At 45.3% G+C, this 25393-nt stretch overlaps 1 protein-coding gene across 1 annotated transcript in view; it reads left to right on the top strand.

Moving 5' to 3' along the window:
• The first annotated feature begins 14339 nt into the window (after window positions 1-14339).
• The window catches only part of SHISAL1 (shisa like 1), a 132900-nt gene continuing 121846 nt past the window's right edge, over window positions 14340-25393 (top strand). Inside the window, exon 1 of the mRNA XM_063133337.1 lies at window positions 14340-14360. The gene's annotated coding sequence lies outside the window, so the exon portion shown is untranslated. The remainder of the gene's footprint in view (window positions 14361-25393) is intronic.

Here is a 25393-nt window from a genome sequence, read left to right as displayed (position 1 = left end):
TCTCAGAGCAATTACTGAGCTTCAGTAGGGAGATTTAATTGACAAGGCAAAGTTATGAGAGGGTTTCAGTGACAAAGAGGAGAAGTTGCTCCCCTCCCCCGTGCACTTACTGCTCTTGCATTTTTCCCCTTTTCCAGTGCTTCTACATTGCATAAATGGGTTCCTCCTTGCCCTTAATATTATCTCCCCGCGCCCACTGGCCCTTGGGAACTGTGCACGAGTTAGCCTATCTGCAGTCTCCCCTTGTTAGTGTCCTTATATGTTTCATACTCCACTTGGATGCTGTCTTTGACAGCTGAAACATACAAAGAAATTTATCGGCCAGGGCTACACACGTTAGACTGGCGAAAGGGCACTCTTGTGAATGAATCGAGAGAGGGATGATTTTTTAAAAATACAACCCCATTTGCATACTCCCAAAACACAGGTGTAAAAAAGGTGGCAAATGAAAGAGAGTAGAGATTGGAGCAGGAAGAGGGCAAGATGAGGAGTTAAGATGGGTCCTGTTCTAAAGGTGCAGGAGCTGGCTGAAGGACTGAGGAAGAAGGAGGAGAGAAGCCACAGCAAGCCTGATCGTCTGTTGGGTGTACCATGGGCTGTTCTGCAACAAACAACCCACCATGGCTTATTCATAGGGTGGCTTAGCATGATGTGTGAACCCAGCCGAAGACTGGGAACCAAAAGCAGAACTTCATACTTACACTACACCTCTTTTTAGTCTTGTTGGATATGCTTGCTTTAAGTTGTGTGTTTTCAGGTAGGTTGATGGGAAATATTAGTGCTATTCATGTCTGCTCAGAAGTAAGCCCCATGGAGCTCAATGCAGCTTATTGCTAGGTAAGCATGTATAGGATTGCAGCCTGAAGGTGAAATTTTAGACCAGGTATGAATCAGGCAGATGAGCCCATTTTTATCATACTACTCTGTAATGTGGAAAATTGCCAAGAAAATGATTATATTCACCATGCCAGCAAATAAGTGATGGGTAACAGACAGGATAGGAGAAATCACTGTATTTCTTCTTTGGCTCTTAGCTTGAATTCAGCATGTTTTCCATTTGGGATTTTGAATTCTAGAGAACAGATAATTCATTATATAGTAATAATAACAGAATGTGGGGTTATTATTGAACATTATCCAAGACACAGGACATCTATGCATGAAGTCTGGGAGGTTATGCAGATTTTGAATAGGCAAATTTTGTTTTTTATCCAATAAATATATATTATATCTTATCCAAGGGGTCTTTTTTTTCTTTCTAATTGGGAGTCTATTGTATAACTCGGATTCCTAATATGCGGCAGGGTCTTGCTGTTTTATTGTTTTACTCTGTACAGCACCATGTACATTGATGGCGCTATATTATTATTATTATTATTATTATTATTATTATTATTATTATTCAGCAGGGATGAGAGGGAAGGTAGACTAATAATAATAATAATAATAATAATAATAATAATAATAATAATAATATATTTCTTACCTGCCTCTCCGATTGGATCAAGGTGGGGAACAACAGCAAGCATAAAATACATAAAATACTGATTAAAAACATGGTATACACTGTTTAAAAATATCCTAAAAGCATCCTAAAAACATACTAAAAATATCCTAAAATTCTACTAGATTTGTGAGGAAAGTTAGAAGCAAATATTAGTGTCATATCAGAGCAGATAATAGTGAGTTAGATGAACCAATGGCCTAATCAGGGCAGCTCCCAAAACAGAGGGAATGACAACAGGGTGGGAACTGAGCACCTCTCCTTCTGTGATCTCCCTGTTCCCCGGCTTCCCCTTGTTGTAGAATCACAGACATCCTGCAACTAGTGTATTACATAGACTTCCACACACTTACAACAACTGTTGCAACTTGGAGACACTTCCTTACAGAAAACATGGGTCTAGGAGTTTAGAGCTGATCCATGGAGGAGCAAACAGAGCTGTGAGCAAACCTGTGGGTCCCAGTAGCAAACACGCAGGGTTGGATGAATGCCCTACATCTGTTTGGCAATAAAACATTATACTAACTTATTCTTTTGTGTTACCATTATGCAAGTGAGCCCCTAACATATGACACATTATCAGAAGTGTAGGCCAGACTTCTGAAGCAAGAGTAGGGGCAGCTGTGCATTGTGAGCAGGAAGAGCATCACCCAAGAACTGGGATGCAAGTAAAGAGAAATATGCAAGTATAGAGAAATCCCCAGTTGCTGGGGAACATGGGTGGGAGGGTGCTGTTGCACCATGTCCTGCTCGTTCATCCCTGGTCGATGGCTGGTTGGCCACTGTGTGAGCAGAGTGCTGCACTAGACGGACCCTTGGTTCTGATCCAGCATCAGGGCGCTTCTGATGTTCTTATGCCAGAGCTAAAAACTCTTATTATGTATTTTATTGTTTATTGTTTATTTATTTATTTTATTTTATTTATTTATTACATTTCTATACCTCCCAATAGCTGGAGCTCTCTGGGCGGTTCGCAAAAATTAAAAACTTTCAAAGTATAAAACAACAGTATAAAACCATAATATAAAATACAATATAAAAGCTCAACCAGATAAAAACAGCAGCAATGCAAAATTCCCCGCCTCAATCATCATCGTTGTTATTATTATTATTATTATTATTATTATTATTATTATTATTATTATTACCAAGGCCTTTGGAAATTGAACCGACTGTGATCAGAGAGAGGATTGTTTGTGGCAATATGGAGAATGCAATAAGGGAAAGTCTCTTGAAAAAGACCTCACCTTAGGTGAGGAAAAATTCTTATGATACACAGAGCAGCCAAGCTGGTGAGGGCTCAAGAACTGATGTCATCTGAAGAGGCTGCCCAGGTACTAAGCAAACAGGAATATGGACAACACAAGCTCATCCAGAGAGTGCAGCAGCCATCTAAGAAAGCACCTGAGAACGCAGAAAGAGAAATTTGTTGCATGGTCCCAAATGTTTGGGGAGTTCTGCTATAGCTCTGGTGTGCTGCAGCTCACAAGTAAACAAACCCTAGGTCCATGTTGTTGAGCAGGTGCAGGAAGAGGAGTTTTATGTGAATGTAGTAGAATAACATGTGGGCTGAACAAGGCCATAGCTAGACCTAAGGTTTATCCTGGGATCATCCAGGGTTCGCCCCTGCCTGAGCACTGGATCCCCTGTGTGTCACCTAGATGAACAGGTTTGACCCCTGGATGATTCAGGGATAAACCTTAGGTCTAGCTATGGCCCCAGTCTATGGAAGACTCCAATTTAGGCCAAAGGTACACCCAACAACCATGAAAGTATAAGTGGATATAGCAGTGAAGTGGTAGGGTATTGCCAGCCTCAAATACAAAAGCATCATGTATAAATTGGCATTTATTATAGGACCTATCCAGGTGACTCCAATATTGGGTATAGCAGCATGTGCGAAACTTAACCTGGTTGAAAGGGTGCTTGCCATCCAAGGCCATGAGGATCAGGAATGCAAAACATTGATTTTGACATATCAACATTGCTTACTAGGTGAACGTACCATCCAAAGAAATAAAGCCATTGCTTCATCTTATGTAAACTGCCCAGAAAGCTTCGTCTATGGGGCGGTATAGATGACGACATCATCATCATCATCATCATCATCATCATCATCATCAATCTGTGAAGAAAGGTGCCATTTGCCCTTCATGACAAGCTCAGGGAGGAGCTTTTGAAACAGCTCGTACAGAAGATTCAGGAACCCACAGAATGGATGAACTCCCTGGTCACTGTAGAGATAATGAATGGCAAGTAATATGTATGTCCCAGAAGCCTTAACAAGGGCATCAAAGGGGAGCATTTCAAACTCACATCTAAGTAGTTAACTATAGCACAAATTGCAAGCGCTTGCTTTGCCAGCAAACTTCTCAGGCTTTGAGCAATTTTAACTCACAGAAGACAGTTCCAAACTTTGTACACTTAATAGCCCCTTTGAGAGATATTTCTTCCTTTGGCTCCCACTTGACATAGGTTCAGCACCAGAAGAGTATCACAAAAACATATGCATGATATTCAAGCATGTTGGAGTTGATACCTTAATGCAGCGGTCCCCAACCTTTTTGGCACCAGGAGCCGGTTTCATGGAAGACAATTCTTCCACAGACCAGGGTGGTGGTGGTTGAAGGGATGGTTTTGGGAAGCCCCACCACCACCACCACTCCAGCGTCCTGGCTTCGCTTCAGCTGGGTGGGCGCCCAGCCAAAGCGAAGCCAGGACGCTGGGGCGGGCGGCTTCCGGTCCATGGCCCGGGGGTTGGGGACCCCTGCTTTAATGAACCATATCATCTTATTTACACTACTTGTACAATTTGATTGAAAGTTGGTTAACAAAAGTGCATTCAGAAGTCAAATAATTTCTAGTTCCATCCCGTCATATAAGGAGCCTTTTTAAAAGTAAGCTAACATAAGAGATCCAGCGTTGCACAGCAGACAAGAGTGTTGGTCTGGACTGCGAAGGCTTGGCTATACAAATCCCCATTTAGCTATGAGGCTTACTTGCTGGTCTTGGGTAAGTCACTCAATGGGTCATTAGTGAAGTTAAATTGGACTAACATTGTGTATGCTGCCCAGTGTGGTGGGTGGTGTGCAAATGTGGAGTTCTCACCTATCCACGATGACCTTTGCAAAGATGTGTTCCAAAACTATATTTTAGGGTGTCACCATCAGCACCTCAGGAGAAAGGTGGTGTATCAATATGGTCCCCTCTTCTTCTAAGGCAGTATGTCCTTAGCTCTTTTTAAACCATATCACAATAAGTGACAGATATGCTGTTGTGTTGTAATGTTTTAAACTCATAAAAATGAATGTGTGTGTGTTTATTCCTCACCCATTAATTTTTATTCTTTACACAGTATACGGAATTTCTCATCCATGTATATCCTACAACCCGCCCACCCATGTAATTGTCACACCATGCTGAACCCTGCAGTCTGGTGCAGACTCTACCACTTTGAGAACAACGGCTTTTCTGTGCTTTTGTGTTTTCTAAAAAAAAAGACAAAATCTAGTGCTCAGAAAGTCCTGTAAAATATTTCTCCTCAGGGCCACCTTGTAGTAGCTGGGACTAAGCTGGTATAAGGATAATTAGAGTTTACAGTGTTTCATATTGTGGTAGTCATATTACTGTTTAAGTTTGCAGTCCTAGGCACATTTGCGAAGGCATAAATGCCATTGATTTCAGTGGGACTTATCATTTCTGAGTGAAAATGTTTAGGATCCAGCTGCACATGTGCGTTTTAAAAGAGAGAAAGGAAAAGATAACAATGTGTGAACAGTCTGCTAAAAGCTTGAAAACCAGCAGGACGCTGGGAAAAGGCTTCCTCAAAAGCCTTTCTGTTAATTGACATTTGCTGTGAATTAGTACTTCTGAATAACATCCATTCGGGATTTCTGTTCATTTACTAATTCCTAAGTGTTTTCGGAAGCAAAAGCCTACCTCTCGGTAAGCCAGGGGCATTGGTAGTATCACATTCTCTGAATGTCATGCATTGAAATAAGTGGAGTTAATCATGCTAGGCTTTCAGTAGCTGGCCACTGCAAAGCAGAAGGGAGAGGCAGACAAATGGTTTGTATGGATCTTCCCTGAAATCATAATTAATCTGGCTCACTGTTGAACGCGGCAGATAACATTATTAAGGAGAGGCAGTCTAATTTAGATGTCGCTCCATTCGCCACTAGAGTAATAGTACCAATCACAACACAAGCACCCAAAGTGCCTACAGAGGCTAGATCATAGAATCATAGAATAGCAGAGTTGGAAGGAGCCTACAAGGCCATCGAGTCCAACGCCTCTAGTGTGAGAGAGCCCACCACCTCCCTAGGTAACTGATTCCACTGTCATACTGCTCTAACAGTCTGGAAGGTTTTCCTGATGTCCAGCCGGAATCTGGCTTCCCAGGGCCAGTGCCAGACTATTTTGCGCCCTAGGCAAGGAGAGCTTCACACACACACACACCAAAAAATGCCAACTTTGATTTTTAAGAACGTATGTTTCCTGGAAATAATAAGAAGCATAAAACTTGAAACTGCTAAATTTATTTTAAAGTGCAAGAAATACGTCATGCCAATTATAGCAAACAAATTGGAAAGGAATATCTATGGGTCTAAAAAGCATTATTTAATAGGCATATCACCTCCAAATCATCCCCCCCAACTCACACACGGCGCACACACACACACACTCAGCATCACTCACTCCAAACAAACACATGCATTGACACATATTCACTCAGACTCCATGCACCCCATTCATCCATACATTCTCTCTCTCTCTCTCTCTCTCTCTCTCTCTCTTCCGGGCGCGTTCTGGAAGTCAGAATGTGGAGCCACCCCACCCCCACCCCACTGTCCCTGGCTTCGCTTCGGCTGGGCGGGCGCGGGGCTCCATCTCGCCTGCCCAGGCCCAGCTGAATCCTCGGGCCGGGCCGGCTCACAGCCAACGCAGCTGCCTGAGTGGCCTCTATGGTAGCACCGGCCCTGTGGCTTCCTTTAACTTGAGCCCGTTATTCCATGTCCTGCACTCTGGGAGGATCAAGAAGAGATCCTGGCCCTCCTCTGTGTGACAACCTTTCAAGGATTTGAAGAGTGCTATCATGTCTCCCCTCAATCTTCTCTTCTCCGGGCTAAACATGTCCAGTTCTTTCAGTCTCTCTTCATAGGGCTTTGTTTCCAGACCGCTGATCATCCTGGTTGCCCTCCTCTGAACACGCTCCAGCTTGTCTGCGTCCTTCTTGAATTGTGGAGCCCAGAACTGGATGCAATACTCTAGATGAGGCTTAACCAAGGCCAAATAGAGAGGAACCAGTACCTCACGCGATTTGGAAGCTATACTTCTATTAATGCAGCCTTCTATTAATAGCGGTATTGAAGTGCACTGATAAATGTTGGAGCACATTATACATACCACATACCACTTTTATGGTGTTCTTTCCTGCTTTTTATTCCACGTTCATAAAGACTTGATATAAGGTGTAGATCTGTCCAGAGTCTCCACGTTTGCAAAAGAAAAACAAACAAACAGACCAGCGTCTCCCTATAAATGATAATTATTTGTTTTCAAATATTGTCACTTCCTGAGCCTTCAGGGTTAAGTCTGATGGGGGGGGGAAATCTATATGAATTAAATAATTTCAAAAGCTATGTGAAATATTCTTGACAGCCATTGCCGATGCATGTTTACTCTGCTTTAAGCCCCACTGTGCAAAGTGGGATTTATTCCTAATTAGGTCTGCATAGGACTGCGGCCTTGGTTTTTACAGAGCTCAAAGTGTTTCACATACATTATTACAGTAATCCTTACAACAATCCTGCATGGACTTGGCTGGTAACTTCTAGAATAGATTGCTGTAATGCTGCCCTTGAAGACCAGTTTGGAAACTTCAGCTGGTGCAGAGCACTGCTGCCCAGTTTCTGACAGGTGTAAGGCACTGCAAACATCTCACCCATCCTAAAACAACTCCATTGGTTTCCACTTTGTTTGTGAGCCCAATTCACAGTGCAGATTTTAACCTTGAACAGTGCAATCCTATACATGATTACTCAGAATAAGTCCCACTATGTTCACTGGGCCTTACTCCCTGGTAAGCATGTTTAAGATTGTAGCCTTACGCTCTAAACAGCCAGGGTCCAGATTACATATCATTCCACTGTCCCTGAGATAAGCTCACAAGGCCTTGCTCCAAATATTGTACTCTTTCAATGTGCATTTGCCATCACAAAGAGCCGAGTCTTTTCTGTAGAAATCCTGGAATTATGGAATGCTCTCCTTTAGATTTGGTTGTCTCCTTCACTTGCTTGGAACCAAGTGGAAACGTCCCTATTCTGTTGAACAGAATGTTTGATTCCATATCTGCTGTTGGTACGTGTTTTCTTTTTTTTCTTTTTTCTTTTCCTGATTTAAAGCGTCATGTTTGTTGTTCTAGGTTTCTGTGATGTTCTGATTTCCTTTCCTCTGATTTCCGTGCCCTCTTTTAAATCTGGTCACTCTAGTATAGCTCCTGCAGCTTTAACTGCTGTGATGAAGAGGGAATTTCACTAGGTTCTTCTTATATACAAATGACACCTGCTGAAATTCCCTTTTCTGTGCAACTGTTAAAGGTACAGGAGCCCTGTCCTCCTTTTCATATGGTCACCCTATATAAACCTTTGCGCGGGGAGCATTCTGTGTTCCTAAGGCTGCCAACCTTTTTACTGGGGTCTATTCCTGTGCACTGGCAGGTGATAATACCTATCTTCAGGAGATGGAACGTTTCGGACTGATCAGGCAGAATCCCCCCCACACACACACACACACTCTCCATTTAACTGATAACTCTAAATGTCTCGTGAGATGCTTTCTGGACTTCTTTATTAACTGGGGTTGGTATTTATTCCCATCTGCCCTACAACTTTGTATCTGCAATAACGAGGAGGGTGGGGAGAAGAGATATAAAGCGTTGAGTTAACTCGATATATTTATACCCACCCTATCCCATGGACCTAAAAGCAGCTTGCTGTGATTTCCTTGCATTTAATTTTGTATTAACCTATCCCCAAGCAAAGGCTGCTTGCTGGTTGGCAGCACCGGTAGCAGAAATGACTGCTTGCGTCATCCTGTTCCTAGGAGATGCTATTCAAAGGAAGTGTCTTTAACGTATTCTTGGAACAAATTGTATTTGCACTTGCTAGGTTCGCCGATAGCACTAATTGAGGCCAGCTTGCTTGTACAGTACCGCAGACAAAAATGCAGGCTCTCCTCCTTTACCATAGTAACCTTGCCCTGATAAGCAATTTGTTTTCTTCCAGACAGGTTGATGCATGCTGGGATGTAGCTCACACTGTAACCAGTGTTATATTTATCTTCAAACCATGGTTTTCAAGAGGTGTTCTAGGGGGAACCCCGGAGTTCCTCCAGAAGCTTGTACGGAGTTGATCAATAACGGAAGACAAGCGTCTCAGGAATACAAGTTACCCAGCACCACTGGCATGCCCCACCTTGCAATCTGCAGACACAGGGGATGTAGGGTTCATTCTTGGGCACATCCTCAGGTTATGCAGGAGAAGGGTGAGACCCCTTGGGCATGGCCATTGCCCCACATCCCAGAATCTTTTAATCTTTGTAAAATGCCCAGAGAGCTTTGGCTATAGGGTGGTATATAAATCCAATAAATAAATAAATAAATAAATAAAATATAGTGAGAGTTCTATGCCAAATATTTGGGGGTTCTACAGCAGACATTATCCCCTCACGTATTTCCTAAAGACTGCATGTAACAAAAGCACCATCGATCACACCCATCTTTTGCTCTTTCCATCTCCCCATTTTTTTTTCTATTTTTGGTTGATCCTAACAAAAGTACCACATTCCTTGCATCGGTTGTGGTTAGCTAGAGTTTGCCAGGAACTCTGTACATTAAGAAGTTTACTATTTATTTATCTTATATCTATTTAGTGAGCCTCGTGTGGCGCAGAAAGGTAAAGCAGCAGTTTCTGCAGCTGAAACTCTCCCCACGGCCTGAGTTCGATCCCAGCGGAAGCTGGTTTCAGGCAGCTGGCTCGGGTCGACTCAGCCTTCCATCCTCCCGAGGTCGGTAAAATGAGTACCAAGTGTGCTGGGGGAAGGTAACAACGGCCAGGGAAGGCAATGGCAAACCACCCCGGTATAAGGCCTGCCAAGAAAACGTCAGCAAAAGCTGGCGTCCCTCCAAGAGTCAGTAATGACTCAGTGCTTGCACTAGAGGTTCCTTTCCTTTCCTATATCTATTTAGGGTGCAATCCTATATCTGTTTAGCCAGAAAGAAGTCCTGCAATTCCCAGCATTCAAAATTCCCAAAGTTGGGAGTTATAGGACTTCTTTCTGGTGAAACATGCATAGGGTTACACCCTTAGTAAACAAACACCCGGTCTTTGACTAGAATCCTCAAAGGGGTTTACAATGTTGATTAAAAAATGCAAGCCCTACGCAGGTGTTTCTTTCTCCACAAAATTAAGATCCATGTGGAAAGGAGGGAGGCCTGAGCACCATTCCCCTACCGGCTCTGTTGCCTTCACCACTGGGGCGCGCATGCTCTTTCCTGCTTCCTTTCCACACAGACTTAAAAGTGGAAAGAAAGGAATGCCTGCACAGGGCTACCATGGATACACAAAGCACCACAGTCCCAAAATAAAGCAACCAGCCCATTGGAGCAAGAGCCAGCATCTGACCTTCCTTCCCACAGGGCAGACGGTTTAGTTTACGATGGGCAACTGTCTCGCTGAAACAGGAGCTGGCTTTGATGCCTTTTTTGCCTGCTTTCCCCGCTCTCCTGTCCCTTCTCCCAGGCCACTAATATGCATTTCTCTATGCCTACGACAACAGCTTCAGCGAAGGATAGTGTGTCTCCTCTGAACGAATGCTTGGAGATGGTAATGGGCTGGATGAGGAAACACAAACTGAAGCTGAATCCAGACAAGACGGAGGTGCTCGCTGTCAAAGGTCATAACCTAGGTTTGGAGGTGTGTCAACCAGTTCTGGATGGAGTTACACTCCCCCTGAAAGACTGCGTTCGCAGCTTGGGGTGCTTCTGGATCCGTCGCTCCAAATGACAGCTCACATAGATGCGACGGGCAGGAGTGCCTATTATCAGCTTCGGCTGATACGCCAGCTGCGCCCCTTCCTAGAGTCAGAAGACCTAAAGACGGTAGTGCACGTGCTGGTAACTTCAAGGCTTGACTTCTGCAATGCACTCTACATAGGTCTACCTTCCTCTAGCGGGAGAGATTTGTCAACTTAACAGTCTTCCAGAATTTAAGAAAACCATAAAGACTGATCTCTTCCGGCAGGCCTACCCAGCTGAATTTTAAGATGCCTTTTTTTAATGGTGTGCTGCTTTTAATGATGCACTGGTTTTAATGTTTGAATTAGTTTTATGTATTTTTTTAAATTGTGTTGTACCCCACCTCGATCCAGAGGTAGAGGCGGGTAACAAATTATTATTATTATTATTATTATTATTATTATTATTATTATTATTATTATTATTATTATTATGGTTTTACAGAGGCGGGTTTCTTCCACCCTTTTTATTTCACACAACCAGCTATGACATAAATGTGCATTCCATAGCCCTCCAAATGCAAAATTAACTCCCGGTCTACGCCACTTGCCTTACACATAAAACTAGACACAGAAGCTGCTTAGAGTATGGGATTAGGACTGGGGAGATCCAGGTTCAAATCCCTACTTGGCAGGAAATTCACTGGGTGACCATTGGCCAGTCACTCTTTTTCAGCCTATTCTACCTTCACAGAGATGTTGCAAGAATAAAATCCAAGGGGCGTGGGCACGACAACACTATGGGGTTCTTCCCATGAGCGAAATAAGGGATGCTTGTCATTGGCCACTCATGGAAGTTTGCAGGTCCTTTAGACAACAACGTCAACCTCCTGCACATCTCCCGTGCCTTCTCCCCGTTATTCCATTCTAAAAAAAACTCTGTATATCCCGATTCTTCTGAAATATCATGGGATTGCCTACTGTATGCAGCTGAAGTTGCGCTATAAAGCACTCACTTGAGGGTGGTGTCCCATTCAAGGCTATGAGCACCGAGAGGAGAGGATGTTTTCAATTATAGAACAGCATAGTCACAACTCTCCGCCTGTGTAATGCAGTCCACTACAATTGTGCAAGAGAAGCAGAATGCAAAGCCCTGGTAAGACAACGCAATTTCCACTTAATCTAAAGAAGCCCAACATGCCAGGGTACAGAACCTCAGGCCCAGCAATCAAATCCTGACCACCCTCCTCTGGGTTTCCCCTGATGGCCCCACCCACTAATCCAGGCCCCACCCTCTTTCCCAGACCACCAGTTTGTTTATGTTTTCCTGGCTTCTGTGCCGAGTTCCCCCCCCACACACACACACATAAACACACACACTCCTAAAAGGTTGAAATGCTTCTCCTAAGGTTTAGCTCTTGGCAGTAAAATCTTTCAGCTTAAATGTGCTGGTAATTTGGTATTTGGGCCCTGCCCCTTTTGCCTTTGGGCCTACCCACCACTGGAATGAGGCTCCCAAGAGCTTCTCTGAAATGGAATCCAGCCCTTGGGGCTAAAAAAAAAAGATTTAAAACCTCTGCTATATATGCTGCTTTAAGGGCCTTGTAGGAGAGCAAGGGAATAAGTATAATAATTAAAACAATCAAAACATGTCTTTAAAAGAAGAAATCCATGCTGGAAACAGAAGGATTTCTCAAAACAATTGACCCGTAGTGATTTAAAAAGATCTTCAAATAGTCCTTTAAAAGGAATCACGGCTTCTTAAAGGGTTACTACATTTTCCAAACTACGTCCAGTTGCTGAAACGCTATTTATAAAATAATGCTCTTAAACGAGGATGTACACTTAATCCCAAGAGTCATCGTTAAAAAACAAGGAGAAATAAATTAGAAGGCAGAAGGGGAGGGAGGCAAAGCATTGCTATGACAAGGTTATTCTTTGTTGTCAAGTGACCATTTATTTTAAATAATAATAATTATTACACTAAGAGCATATCACTCTGTTAAATCCACATGAAAAGGTTTACATCACATAAGATGATCTCTGGCCTCCCTGTTTTGGCAAGTCTCGTGCTGTTTCCTCAGCAAATATAATTATAATTAACTTTGCAAATCAGGCCACAATGCCGAGGAGATATAGATAGGAAGAATGACAGCTGATGGAGAGCGTCACGTCACATCAGAATTGTTGTCGAGGAAGAAATTGGATGCAGCCTAATCCTAAGGGACAGACTAAAATAAATGCTACTGAATGGCCAAAGTGAAATGAATTGGATCTTTCCAAATGTAACTAAGTCCCTAATCCCAGCCATGTGTTCTGGTCCCCCTGGTTTTCAATTTTCAACTGAGGATGTACAGAACTGTAGCTAATGCTGCCCAACCCCATGCATGTTTTCTCAGAAGTAAATCCCACCGAGTTCCTAAACTAAATGCACAGGATTTCAGCTGCCAATTTTCTCTCTCTTTTAAGCACAGGACAGGAGGAGCACAGTCGCTTTTGAGATCGCAACTCTGAGACTGCAAATCCTTTGCACACTTACTTGGGGGGGAAAGAGTCTCTTTGAACGATGGAGCTTTTATCTGAAACAAGCATGTACAGGATTGGACTGCCTTTCATTTAGAAATCACTCTGCCCACCAAGGCGGCTCAACCTGTGAGCCTGACTGTGGGGAAGTTACCTGGAGAAGTTGCTTAGTGCCTGCTGCTTATCTCAGGTGCATGGGAGATTATCCCCACAACCAATTGTAAACCAACTTTACTGAGATGAGGCTGCTGCTGTTTCGATAAAGGAGCTGCTTTTTGTTGGAAGAGCCCAGAAGACAATAGCCTAGCGGTAAGCATGTAATTGGACCTATATGCAATTGGACCTACTTGCTAGCATTTGGCTGTAATCCATAGGAGAGGCATGTGATCCTGGGGGAGGGGGGGTGGTTGGGAAAGATGGGTATAACCATCTGGGAAACCCAGGAAGGAGGGCAGGATTTGGTCCCCAGGAGGATTGGATTTGCCCCTGGTGTTCCCAACCCCTTCTGTAATCCGATGCCCAGGTTTCTAGGAAGCAGCTAAGTCCCTTTGAATGCAGCGGGGCCTGCTTCCAAGCAAACATGCATGGTGCTTTGCTCTAAATGTGCATGTCTCCTCGGAGGTAAACCTCTCCGAGATCTTCCCCCCACCCCACCCCCTAAAGTGAGCGTGGCGTGGCTTTTCCTTCCTGCCCAACACTGCGCGTATTTACGCATCCAGTCCGCCCCATTGAGTTCGAGAGGGAGCCACCTAGCAAGTTTACGCCCTACTTTGTTTCGGGGTTGGTGGTGGGGCTGATGTCTCCTCCCCGAAATTCGGGGGGGGGGAAGGAGCCCGATCTTTCCTCCTCCCCCCCACCCCGACTCGCCCCGGAGATGGAGGAAGCGCTGGGCACGAGACGACGACGCCACCGCCACCCCGTTTGCTCGCCTTGCGGGCCGTCGCGGCGCGCGCGCTCCACCTCGGCCTCTTCCCCAGCGCACCCGTGGCGGGTCTGACCTCCGATCAGGCTCCAGCTCGCTCCGACTCGCCTGCTCTTTGGCGCCGGCGCCGCCTGCCTTTCCCCGCCCCTTTTCATCAATCCGGAGCAAAAACCGGGGGGGGGGGGCGGTGGAGAGACAGGGAAGAAGCGCGCAGCCTTCGCCTGGCAATGGGATGCGCCGCCTGAGCCGCCCTCCCCGGGAGCCTGGTGAAAAGCAGTGGCCGGGAGGAAGGCGGGGAGGGCGCCAGTCCCGGCCGCGCGTCCTGGGTGTGATGTCGCTCTGGACTGCAGCCGCCGCCGCCGGCGATTCCCCCCGGGGAAGCTGCTCGCCTCTCAGGTGGGTGAGACGCCCTTCTCCTCTGCCCTCTCGCTCTTCGCCTCTCCAAAGCCTCGACCCGTCTTCCCCAGCTGCGTTCGGCCATGCACGTCTCCTCGCTCTCCCCTAACCCCCCACCCCACCCCACGGCGTCGTCCTCCCAGGCGGTGCAATCCCGCACACCGACTTGGGAACCAGCCCGACTGAACTCGGCGGGACTTGCTCCCGAGTAATCGTGGGCGGCTCCGCGCGAAGCTGCGCTGCCCCTTCTCCCGTTTCCACCTGGCTTCTCCAAACGGGTCTCCAACCCGCGTCTCGGTCAGGCCGGCAACTTCTTTCGCGCTCGTCCCATCCGTCCAACTCCCGCCCGCGTTTCCCTTTCCCCAGCCGGATCCCCGACATCTCGCGTGCGGGGGGGGAGCGGGGAGGGGGCGGCGGCCTCCACTTCTCACCGTGCCATCAGCTACAATGCCCAGGCTAGAGCGCATCTCTCCAGATGTGGAACCCTTCCTCTTCCTCCCAAACCGCTCTTACTCGTGAGTAAACCCCCAGCGTGCCTTACTTCTGAGTAAACCTGTAAAACGATCGGGCTGTGAACCTCGCCGGCTTTATTCGGAAGTTAAGCCCAGCTGCGATCCATGGGAGTCCCTCCCCAGGGAGTGTGCGTAGGCGGGCAGACTTCGCCTAGGAAGCCGGTCCTACTGAAACCGGTGGCACTTGCTTCAGAGGACGGGCCCGGATCCCCGAGCCTCCGCCCCTCGGTGGGCGACCTCCCCCAGGCGGCCGGACTCGATCGACCGCCCGCCACCCATGCCGTTCTCCCGATAACGCCGCCGGCATCTCCAAAGCGGCACCTACTCAGGTGCGCGTCTTTCCTTCTATCCTTCCCTGCCTTTCGCCCCCGCCCCCGCTTCCCAAAGAGTTCGCACCGCTGCCCCAATTCAGAAACAGAAGCCCCCACGTTCAGGCATCCAGCCTCCCTCCGGCCGGGGAGACCTGGGTCGCTTTCGCTGAGTGGGTTCGAGCCTGGTTCCAAAAGAGAAGCCGCGATGTAGGAGGGATCTCCCCGGAACCACAGCCCCCGTTCCTGCCGCGCGCCCTGGAGAGGCGAATGTTGGCTGCGCCGCCCCTCGACGCGGGGACGAGACCCGAGGTTGCGCGCGGGAGGGAGCCGGCCTCGGGGCCTCTGCTCCGAAGCAGGGTGAGCCGCAGTAGCGCGGGGATCCCCCTAGAGGCCAAAAGGCGGCCGCGAGGTTCGCAAAAAGGGAAACGCAGAAGGAGACATTCGCGCGCGCGCTTTAATCGGAAGCGTACGCGGCTGCGCTTTGGTGGCTTTTCGCACGAGGGTGCGGAGGCCGGCGTCGAAGAAGAAGTTCCCAGGAAGCTCCGGCTAGAATGCGGACCATTTCGTTGTAAAATACGCGAAAATAAGAGTTGCAGAGAAGTCTGGCAGTGGGGGGGGGGGGGGGGAGGCACGGCGGGACGACGAGCCGGCGAAAATGGGGCTGCTGTGGACCTGGGGAATTGTACGTTTGGAAACTGGGCAGCCCTCTAGCCAGAACTATGGTAGGGGTACACCTGTTGGTGAGAAGCTGATCAATGCACAACAGTTGGAAGGATCTAAAGTTTTTTATCTGTACGCCGCCCTGAGATCTCAGTGATATAGAGCGGGATATAAATATTTTAAATAAATAATAAAGTGTGTAGATAATTTTAAAATTATATACTGCTTTAATGCGGGTTAAAATGTGCATAATGTAGCAGAGGGAGGAGGCTTTGGGCGAGGACAGCTGTAGTTTTAGGTTGTCGTTCTATATCCACTTACTTGGGAATAAGCCCCATTGAAAACAATGGGGCTTGCTTCTGAGTAAACATGACTAGGGTTGCCCTCATAGTGCCAGAACTCTGAGAGGCTGGAGCAGGTTTCTTCTTTCTGAACAACTGGGCAATGAAATGTTAGAGAAATTCCCCTAACCTAATAGGGAAGGAACGACTTCACCACCAGTCTTTATTATCTGTGTGCACAGGAGAAACTAGGACAGAGACTCTCTTTCCATCATCCACATCAGCATACATTTATAACTTTTCAAGCCCCTCCATGCATTATACAAGAGTCCCTCCTTCCCATCTTCTATTGATTACATACTTTCTACATTTTCCATAAACTATTTCACCTAGAATAATGCCCCATATTGTGAGAACTGTGTCCACCGTATGTAACTTCTTGTACTTTGATAAGACCCTTGCCGAGGTCAACCGAAAGTGTCTCCAGCCAGCTGTGAGCCACTTCTCGGTGCCCACTGAGCGGGGAGGGGGTCTTGGTGATAAGACTTAGAGATGCCTCTATGTCTGGGGGAATATGGAAACTTGTTTCCAGCTTCAAGGCTTTCTTTCTGATATGTTTCACGGGACTAACCTTTTCCCTATGTCAGATTACCAGAGTGGATGAGTGGGCACAGGGGTTGGGGTAGCCTTGAGCACCGAGGCGCTTTGCTTTCTCCGTTTGGAGACACAAAGGTGGGGCCAAGGATGAGGCGTGTGCATGCTTTTGCGCTTTTATTCACATTGAAATGGGCTTCAGGAGGGCTTTTCAGATTTTTCTGTCGGTAATAAATAACTACATATTGCCTGCATCCTTTTCATAGAATCATAGAAGAGTAGAGTTGGAAGGGGCCTATAAGACCATTGAGTCCAACCCCCTGCTCAATGCAGGAATCCACCCTAAAGCATCCCTGACAGATGGTTGTCCAGCTGCCTCTTGAAGGCCTCCAGGGTGGGAGAGCCCACAACCTCCCCAGGTAACTGGTTCCATTGTTGTACTGCTCTAACAAGTAAAGGGTTAGAGGCAGTTCTGGACAGGAGTCTGGGATACTTCTGGGGAGGCTGGGTCCCTGTGGCTACTCCAGTGAAGGCTGTCCATGGGAGCAGCAGCTGTGATATTCTGGAAGAAGGTGCTGTTTGTGGAAACAGAGGTGGTGTTCTTTACAAACACTTTGCAGGAGCAATGGCTAGCTGGGGAATGCTGAGAATGGTAAAAACTTTTTTTTTTATCTAAACATGTATAGGATTGCACCCTTCGTGAGTGCCCATTAACGAGCGTGCAATAAAACGCTCATCGGATGGAGCTTAAGGTGTGTGAGTTTAGTATTTAAGCACAGCTGACATCATAACCCAGTCTTTCCCAACCTGGCTTGGACTTCCAACTCCCACTATCCCCCAGCCAGCATGTCCATTTGGAGGACACCAACCATGCTGACTGTGGAATGATGAGAGTTTATTTATTGTGACATTTATCTCCCGCTTTTCGTCCAAGGAGCCCAAGGCAGCATACATGAGCTTCTTCCACTCCATTTATCCTCACAACCAGCTTTTGAGGTAGATTAGGCTGAAAGTCAGTGACTTTTCTCACTCAGTGAGCTTCATGGCGCAGAACCCTGGCTTCCCTGGTCCAACACTCTAAGCATTAGTCCAACCCATCTGGAGGGCCCCAGGTTGGAAAAGGTGCATCAAGAACCCGTCCATTTCCCTGTCTGTTACTAATTGCAACTTGGGCGGGGGGGGGGGGGTTGAATTGGGGCTCCGGTGTATGGGAAATGGGCTTTACCCCTTCATGCTCACTACCACTACCACTACCACCACCATGCTAGAACACCAAAACCAAGTTCCCATGTCCCACCTTCAGGAGCAGTAAGATCATGGCTAGTCCTCTCCAAGAATCTCAGGGCAACATACATAGAGTTATTCCCCTTATCTCAACACCCCTGGGAAGTAGGTGAGGCTGAGAGATCACGGCCACCCAGGCTGCAATCATAAATACACTTAATTGGAAATAACCACCATTGAACCCAGGGGGACTTACTTGGACAGGATTGTGCCATCAGTGAGCTTTGTGGCTAAGCAGAGATTTGAACCTTGTCTTATCAAACCAACTCTGGTATTCTCCCTACTAGATGATCACCGCGTTGTAGTCCAGCCGTCCTAACTACAGTCTTGCTCCCATGTGCTGGTCTTTCTTTCCTTCTGAAGCATTCTCTGACTTTACCTTGCAGATGGCCGGGAGTGAGTGCATTCAGCCTGAGACAGCAAATAGCTTAGAGGTGGATGGCAAATTTCGTTTCTCGGTGGTTTTCCTTGATTGCTAATTCCAAAGAAGACTTGTATTTGAAAGTGTTTTAATTCCAGTGTTTAAGGAACCAGATCCTTCTCTTCTTCCTCCGCTACTCTCTGCGACATGGGAAATCTGTGATCCTGACGGTTTTCAAGTTTATCTATAAGCAGTTGTGAGGACTCCAGAATTTGATTGGAGTCCGGGCATTGGAGCCCTTTCCACCAGGTGTTTTTCCCCATTGTAATTCCCTTTCACACACCCTGATGCTGCTATTAGCCCCTCAGTGGAAAATATGCTCTTTTATGCAGCAAGACTAATAGTAGCTTCAGGGCAGTGGAGGCTGGTGGCTCCGATGTCAGTGGGTTGGTGATTCCACTCCAGGTTTCACTCAGAATCAGTCGGAAGGGGCTGTCCATGGTGCAGAGTTCCTTTAGAATTCTGATTGAAACCCAGAGCGGATACACTTCCCCAATGACATAGGAGCCACCAGCCTCCACGGCTTCAGGGGGATAACTTAGATGGCTGGTACAGAGGGGGGGGCATAGAACTCCCCCTTCCCCCAGCGCCCATTGCTCTGATGAAATTTTGAGCCTTCCATTTCCACATTGCCTTGTAGGTTAAAAACAATAATTGTCAGGAGACCAACTGATTATGGAACTTCCAGATCTGATCTGTTTTCTTCCTGAGAAGAAGTTTGGCCACACTACCATAATCTGAGATGGATCTTTTTCTGGGTAGAACAAACTGGGAGGAGCCAGAGAAGACCTGTCCTGAACTGAGAGTTTTTCAGCTCTTGAATGAAACGGGAATGTATTTATTGTACGTCAGTTTATTGTGTGAAATGAAACTTTAGGGAAGGGGGAACAGCTCAAGAAACCAAAAAGGAAAGAGGTGAACCAATGGGGTATCATTTGTGGAGTGGGAGAGGTTGTTTTCTCGTTTTCAAAATGGCCACCTTTACCTTTTTGACTGCTCCGTACCCATTTGCGTAATGAGTCAGTGTTTGCCGTTCTTAATCATTGGTGTCTTGGAGAGCTCATTAGTGGAGACTTGTTTCCATGACAATATGACCCCTAAGATTGTTCTGGTTATCATTCTCCTTAGGCTAGGTATTTATAGTTGCATAATAGGCTACCATTATTATCTAGCTTAAAAGTAATACCCCCCACTGGTCCCTTCAAGGTATCTATTTTTCTTGAATCTGTACTGGAGAAGAAAAGTGTTGGACCTTCTGGTATATACATGTTTATTTTAATAGCCTGAATTAAAAATGTGCTAGGCTGTTAGTGATTTTGTGCAAACTTAAGAAGAGTGATTTTAAATGTCATGGTTGCATGTTCGTCAATGGTTTAAGTCACTAAAATTTAGCTGCATCAGATGAAGTACCCTGTAGACCATGAAAGCTTATGCCATAATAAATTTGCTAGTCTGTAAGGTGCCACAATTTGCTTTGTTAAAAAAGAATTAATTGTACATTGGAATCAAGGAATCTATATGTATCAGCAAGGACATCTGATTATATGTACAAAAAGAACCCTCCCACTTTTGAGGTTCTGAAAACTCTTCTTCAGGCTGGATGTTTAACTAAATAAAGGTAAAGTTGAGAGAAAGGTGTTCTCACTGCTTTATGACACTTTAGTTGATGCTTTATAAAGGCATTGCCCTACGCTTACCTCTGGTTATGCATGTTCTAGAACTGCGATCAAGTCATTGAACTAGAAGTAAGGAGTTACTCACCGAGACTAATTTCACATGCTTGCCACTTAGAACACCTTTGAGCCTTTCCCCTGCAGTTGATGTGCATGTGTGAAAGAAATGCAGTCTTCACTGTACTTGCAGCAGGTTTTTGAACTGACGAGAATCCCCATGCAGGAAGGGGGATTGGCTATAAAATGTCAGACTTCTTGTGCTTTTTTGTATCGTCTGTGAACATCTAACGTCCACCTTTAAGTCCTTCCCTCGCTATTTTTCCATAGAGCTGTGTCCGTTTGGGACTGGTGCTTTTAACACATTTTCAGCTCTCCTTCCTGTACAGAACTTTTAACTGTTGCTGATTTCCTTCATGACTACCCTTCCTTGTTCTCCAGTGACTCCACTGACTACTTTGCCTTATCCTCTACAGCTTCTCTGGAAAGGAGGGAGGGTGAAAGAAATGATTGTAGTTTGGGCTAGAAGGAAAGGGCTTCTGTAGGGTGGTATAGGCCCGGATCTGGTATTTATTTGTTTATTTATTTATTACATTTCTATACCGTCCAATAGCCGGAGCTCTCTGGGCGGTTCACAAAAATTAAAAACATTCAAAGTATAAAACAACAGTATAAAACCATAATATAAAAGACAATATAAAAGCTCAACCAGATAAAAACAGCAGCAATGCAAAATTACAAATTTAAAACACCAAGTTAAAATTTATTTATAGACTGTTAAAATGCTGGGAGAATAAAAAGGTCTTCACCTGGCATCTAAAAGCATATAATGTAGGTGCCAAGCGAACCTCCTTAGGGAGCTCATTCCACAGCCGGGGTGCCACAGCCGAGAAGGCCCTCCTCCTGGTAGCCACCTGCTTCACTTCCTTTGGCAGGGGCTCGCGGAGAAGGACCCCTGAGGATGACCTTAGGGTCCGGGCAGGTACATACGGGAGGAGGCGTTCCTTCAGATAGCTTGGCCCCAAGCCGTTTAGGGCTTTAAATGTTAATACCAGCACTTTGAATCAGACCCGGACCTGGACTGGCAGCCAATGAAGCTGGAAAAGGACTGGCGTAATGTGGTCTCGTCGGCCAGTCCCTGTTAGTAAACGTGCTGCCCTGTTTTGTACCAGTTGAAGTTTCCGGACTGTTTTCAAAGGCAAGTGAGGGAGGGTACAGGCAAGTGAGGGAGTTTCTTATCCTACATTAGCTGAATGCAAAGCAGAAGTTGTACACGGTGATAATGCACGCTAACAGAAACGGGGAGACTCCTGAGCTATTTTAAAACACTTTTAAAATGTGTATGTAATTTTGGTCCAAGAGACCATGTTCCTGAGTGATGCAGTGCATTTGCTCACGTCTTTTAATGCGCCTTCATTGTGACAAAAGGCTGCTGTCAAGCAAGCATCTCACTGCGTGCACTCTGGCAGAGATGTGAGTGCATGTTAGAAGCGGACTGTAGCTGAATTACAGCAGAAGTAACTTAAGAACAGCATTGCGGGTTTGGCTAAGGGCCAACTTGCCTGGCATTCTCTTTCCAGTAATGGGCAACTGGAAGTTTACAAGTAGGACATGAAGAGCAAGGGGGGTGACCACGTTCTGTTCAGCAAGTAGGATATTAGTGACATCAAAGGGAGCAGCCCTATGTATGTTGAGACAGAAAAAAGCCCTACAACCCCCAGCTGGCATTGCTTTCCAGATGTTTTAGACAACAGCTCCAATAATCCCTCACCAGCACCTATACTGGGTAGGGCTGATGGGAGTTGCAGTCCAAAAAATCTGGAGGGCTGTCAAAAATGGGACATAGTGGCTGTATAGTGAGCTGAGATTGGCGAACAGTGACTCATTTCCAGCTCTTTAATATGCATCTCTCTCTTTTTCTCTCTCTCTTTTTTTTCCCTTTTGTGCATTTTGAGACTCTGGAGCTACAGTTGGAAGAATTAGAAGTGAATGCAAACCCAACTTGCAAATAAGTTTGGAGAAGCTACTACGAAAACATTTTTCAAGCTTCCTTGACCGCCCACAGATATCTTTGTCATTTACGGTGCACTTTGGTCCTGAAATAAACAACCTCCCATCCCATCTAATTATCTTCCAATCTATAAAAGCTTCCCTGCCCTGGAAGGGACTATGACACACCATAGGTGAACGGCTATTTACAAGTCTGACGTGAGCCCTACCTTGGCTAGAATGTACAGTCTGTGAAAAAATGGCCTCTCTTCTGCTTCCTACAACCCACCAACCCATCCCCTGCCAATATGTACTATATATCTCTGAAACTCTTAGTAACACTCTTGTGCATCTGATGAGGTGAACTATAGTCTACAAAAACATATAAATTTGAGGTGAACTATAGTCTACCAAAACAGAAAAAATGGTTAGTCTTCAAGGTGGAACAAGTCTCTTTGTTATTTTTTCTACAATAGACTAACGTCTGGAAATTGCCCTGTGTATAACATTCATGCATTGCATACAAATGGCATGAGGAGACTCAAAAACACTTTGCATATCATTTTTGAAAATGCTCTTAGCCAACCACTTTACAGTGAAAGCAGTGCTTCTGGTTTGTCCAGCAGTCGACATCTTGCCAGCCTCTCCAAAAGAGTCAAAGTTAATCAGCCTTGAGTGGGCTTGAGAGTTGTAGCTTTTAGTGGGCTTGCAATAATAATGGCACTTAAGCAAAGAAAAAAATCTGTTGGATTTCCAAACGGAACAAATTTGCTAATGAAACTATTAGACAAGTTAGCATAAAGGCTTGTTATTTGTACAGAATTACTTTACAGAGCATAATTGCATTCAAATATAAAAGCAATTAAAATGTTAATTTACATTACAAAAGATACTTGGCTTTCAGGTAGGAGCAAAAAAAAAAAATCTTCCTTCTAGCAAAGTCTAGATGAAAAATGATGTTAACCTCCTGTTTTGTTTTGTTTTTGCTGTGCCTTCTTACTCATTTGTACATGGAGGTGACATGGCCACTTTAAGCCCCAGCTGTGCTTCGGTCACCTGGCTGGAAAGTTTCATTAGCTAATCAAGTGGAGAGTGAAACCCTGGCTGGCACAGGGGCCAGAGGGATGGGTAATGAACTGACACCTGGAGTTATAGTCACTTGACCCAGCATCTCCCAAGAACAGATGTGCTATTGGGGAAAATATTTGATGTGCAGTTTTGCATTACCATCTCTCATACTAATGCTCCATTGACTTGCAGGCAGGCTAGTTGCACTTTTAAAGGTTCAAAAACATTTTTTTAAAAAATTGCACTTCAAGTAAGACCTATGTTAGAGCAGGGACTCCTTCCTTTGATGTTAACTCCTGTTTTTCGACCCTTCAGCCAAAGGCTCATTTAGTTGCAGGAATCCAGAACATAAAGTTCTAGTTATGCAATCTTATGCACAATTACTCAGGAGTAAACTCCATTGCAAATAGTGAGAATTACTTCTGAGTAAACATAATTAGGATTGCACTATTAAACAGTTTTGGGGGTTATGTTTGCCTAGGGTGACCATATGAAAAGGAGGACAGGGCTCCTTTATCTTTAATAGTTGTGCTGAAAAGGGAATTTCAGCAGGTGTCATTTGTATATATGGGGAACCTGGTGAAATTCCCTCTTCATCACCACAGTTAAAGCTGCAGGAGCTATACTGTGACCAGATTTAAAAGAGGGCAGGACATGTGCAGCTTTAACTGTGGTGATGAAGAGGGAATTTCACCAGGTTCTCCATATATACAAATGCCATTTGCTGAAATTCCCTTTTCTATGCAACTGTTAAAGATACAGGTGCCCTGTCCTCCTTTTCATAGGCTCACCCTATGTTTGCCCCCCATTCTATAAGTTTATTGCTGTCTATTTTTATGATAATTTGAGGACTTCTTTTTCTAAAAAATAGTGTTCTATCAATGAAGTTGCTCAGACGGATATATAGGATTTTATTTTTCATAGTTTCCTCACAAAATGTCTTCATTTGAAATGCATCAGGCCTAGTAAACTACAGATTTCTGCTGCACCTGCCTTAGCGGCTTCCTTCACATCAGCCTGATGCAGGGAAACTGAGCAGATGACTCTTTTTCCTACCACTTGCCAAACTAAGAGAAGCTTTGCCTACTAAACTGTAGTGCACTGGGCTGCTTTTAAGGAACACGAATGGGACCAACGAAAGAAGATTGCAGCCCAAATGCAATCTAACCTGTGTGGGAGGGTGAACTTCACTTTAGAGTTGGAGCCAGAAGGAAGTCCGTAGAAGGAACAGGGTACAGGGAGTTGGGTGGGTGTGGGTGTTCAGTTTGTGTAGGTCCAGCCAGGGGCTGGTTGACTTGCCTTTCTGCTTCCAGGGGGATAATTCATACTTTTATAACTTCAGTTACCTTATATCAACTAATTCTAGAATAGTACTGCTTATCCTGCTTGCGTTCTTCGGTGCTGGCATCCACAATATCTACCCTTTATAGTTCATCGAGTACATGAGAAATTGAGCCGTTTCCTCCCACTAAATCTTTTATTTTGTGTGTTGCAAGTGAAAGTATACCCATTTGTCCAATTGAACTAGAACTGTCAATACAACAAATGTAATGTATTGCTTTGAAAATGCTTTGGGGCCATTTTGGGTCTCCCTCCAAACTCATCCATTATCACAAGTGAGATCTGGAAACAAATTAATTCATACAGGATTTCACAAGTGGCTAGTCATAAAGTCTCAAATTGACCCAGTTCAGTCTTATTGGGAAACCAGTATGTGAACGAGCCTGCATGAGACCCCCAACTCACAAACTCCCTTTTCTTCTCTTTCATTTATTAGAGGAGGAAAAGCTGCTTCTTGCAAGTGAAACACGATTCACCATGAGACTGAACTGTGGTTTGTTTAAACTATGTGCGAACAAGCCAGAATCAATCCTTGGTTTCAGATCTTAGCTTGCTTGGAAACCATCGTTTAAGCCATGGTTGGTAGTTTGTGGTCCAATAGCCAGCATAGCCAACGGTGAGGAATGTTGGAAGTTGCAGTCCAGCAACATTTGGCAGCCAAAAGTTGCCCACCGCAGTTTAACTACCGCAGTTTAAACTGCGGTAGTTTAAACAAACCGCAGCTGTTTGGAACCATGGTTGTTTTAAAATCTAAAGTGGATGCTTCTGATCGCCTCCTCTAGCATGTGAAAGAAAAGAGCAAAAGTGCAGACTCAAGGCTTGTGCAGACTCATTTACAGCGGCAAAGCATGGTTTCTCGTTAGCTATGTTTGAACATAACACTAAACCATGGTTTAGCATTA

Source organism: Elgaria multicarinata, chromosome 9, assembly GCF_023053635.1.
Source record: "Elgaria multicarinata webbii isolate HBS135686 ecotype San Diego chromosome 9, rElgMul1.1.pri, whole genome shotgun sequence".
Lineage (NCBI taxonomy): Eukaryota > Metazoa > Chordata > Lepidosauria > Squamata > Anguidae > Elgaria > Elgaria multicarinata.
Note: the sequence above shows the minus strand (reverse complement) of the source record. Positions and strands in the feature narration are given on the sequence as shown.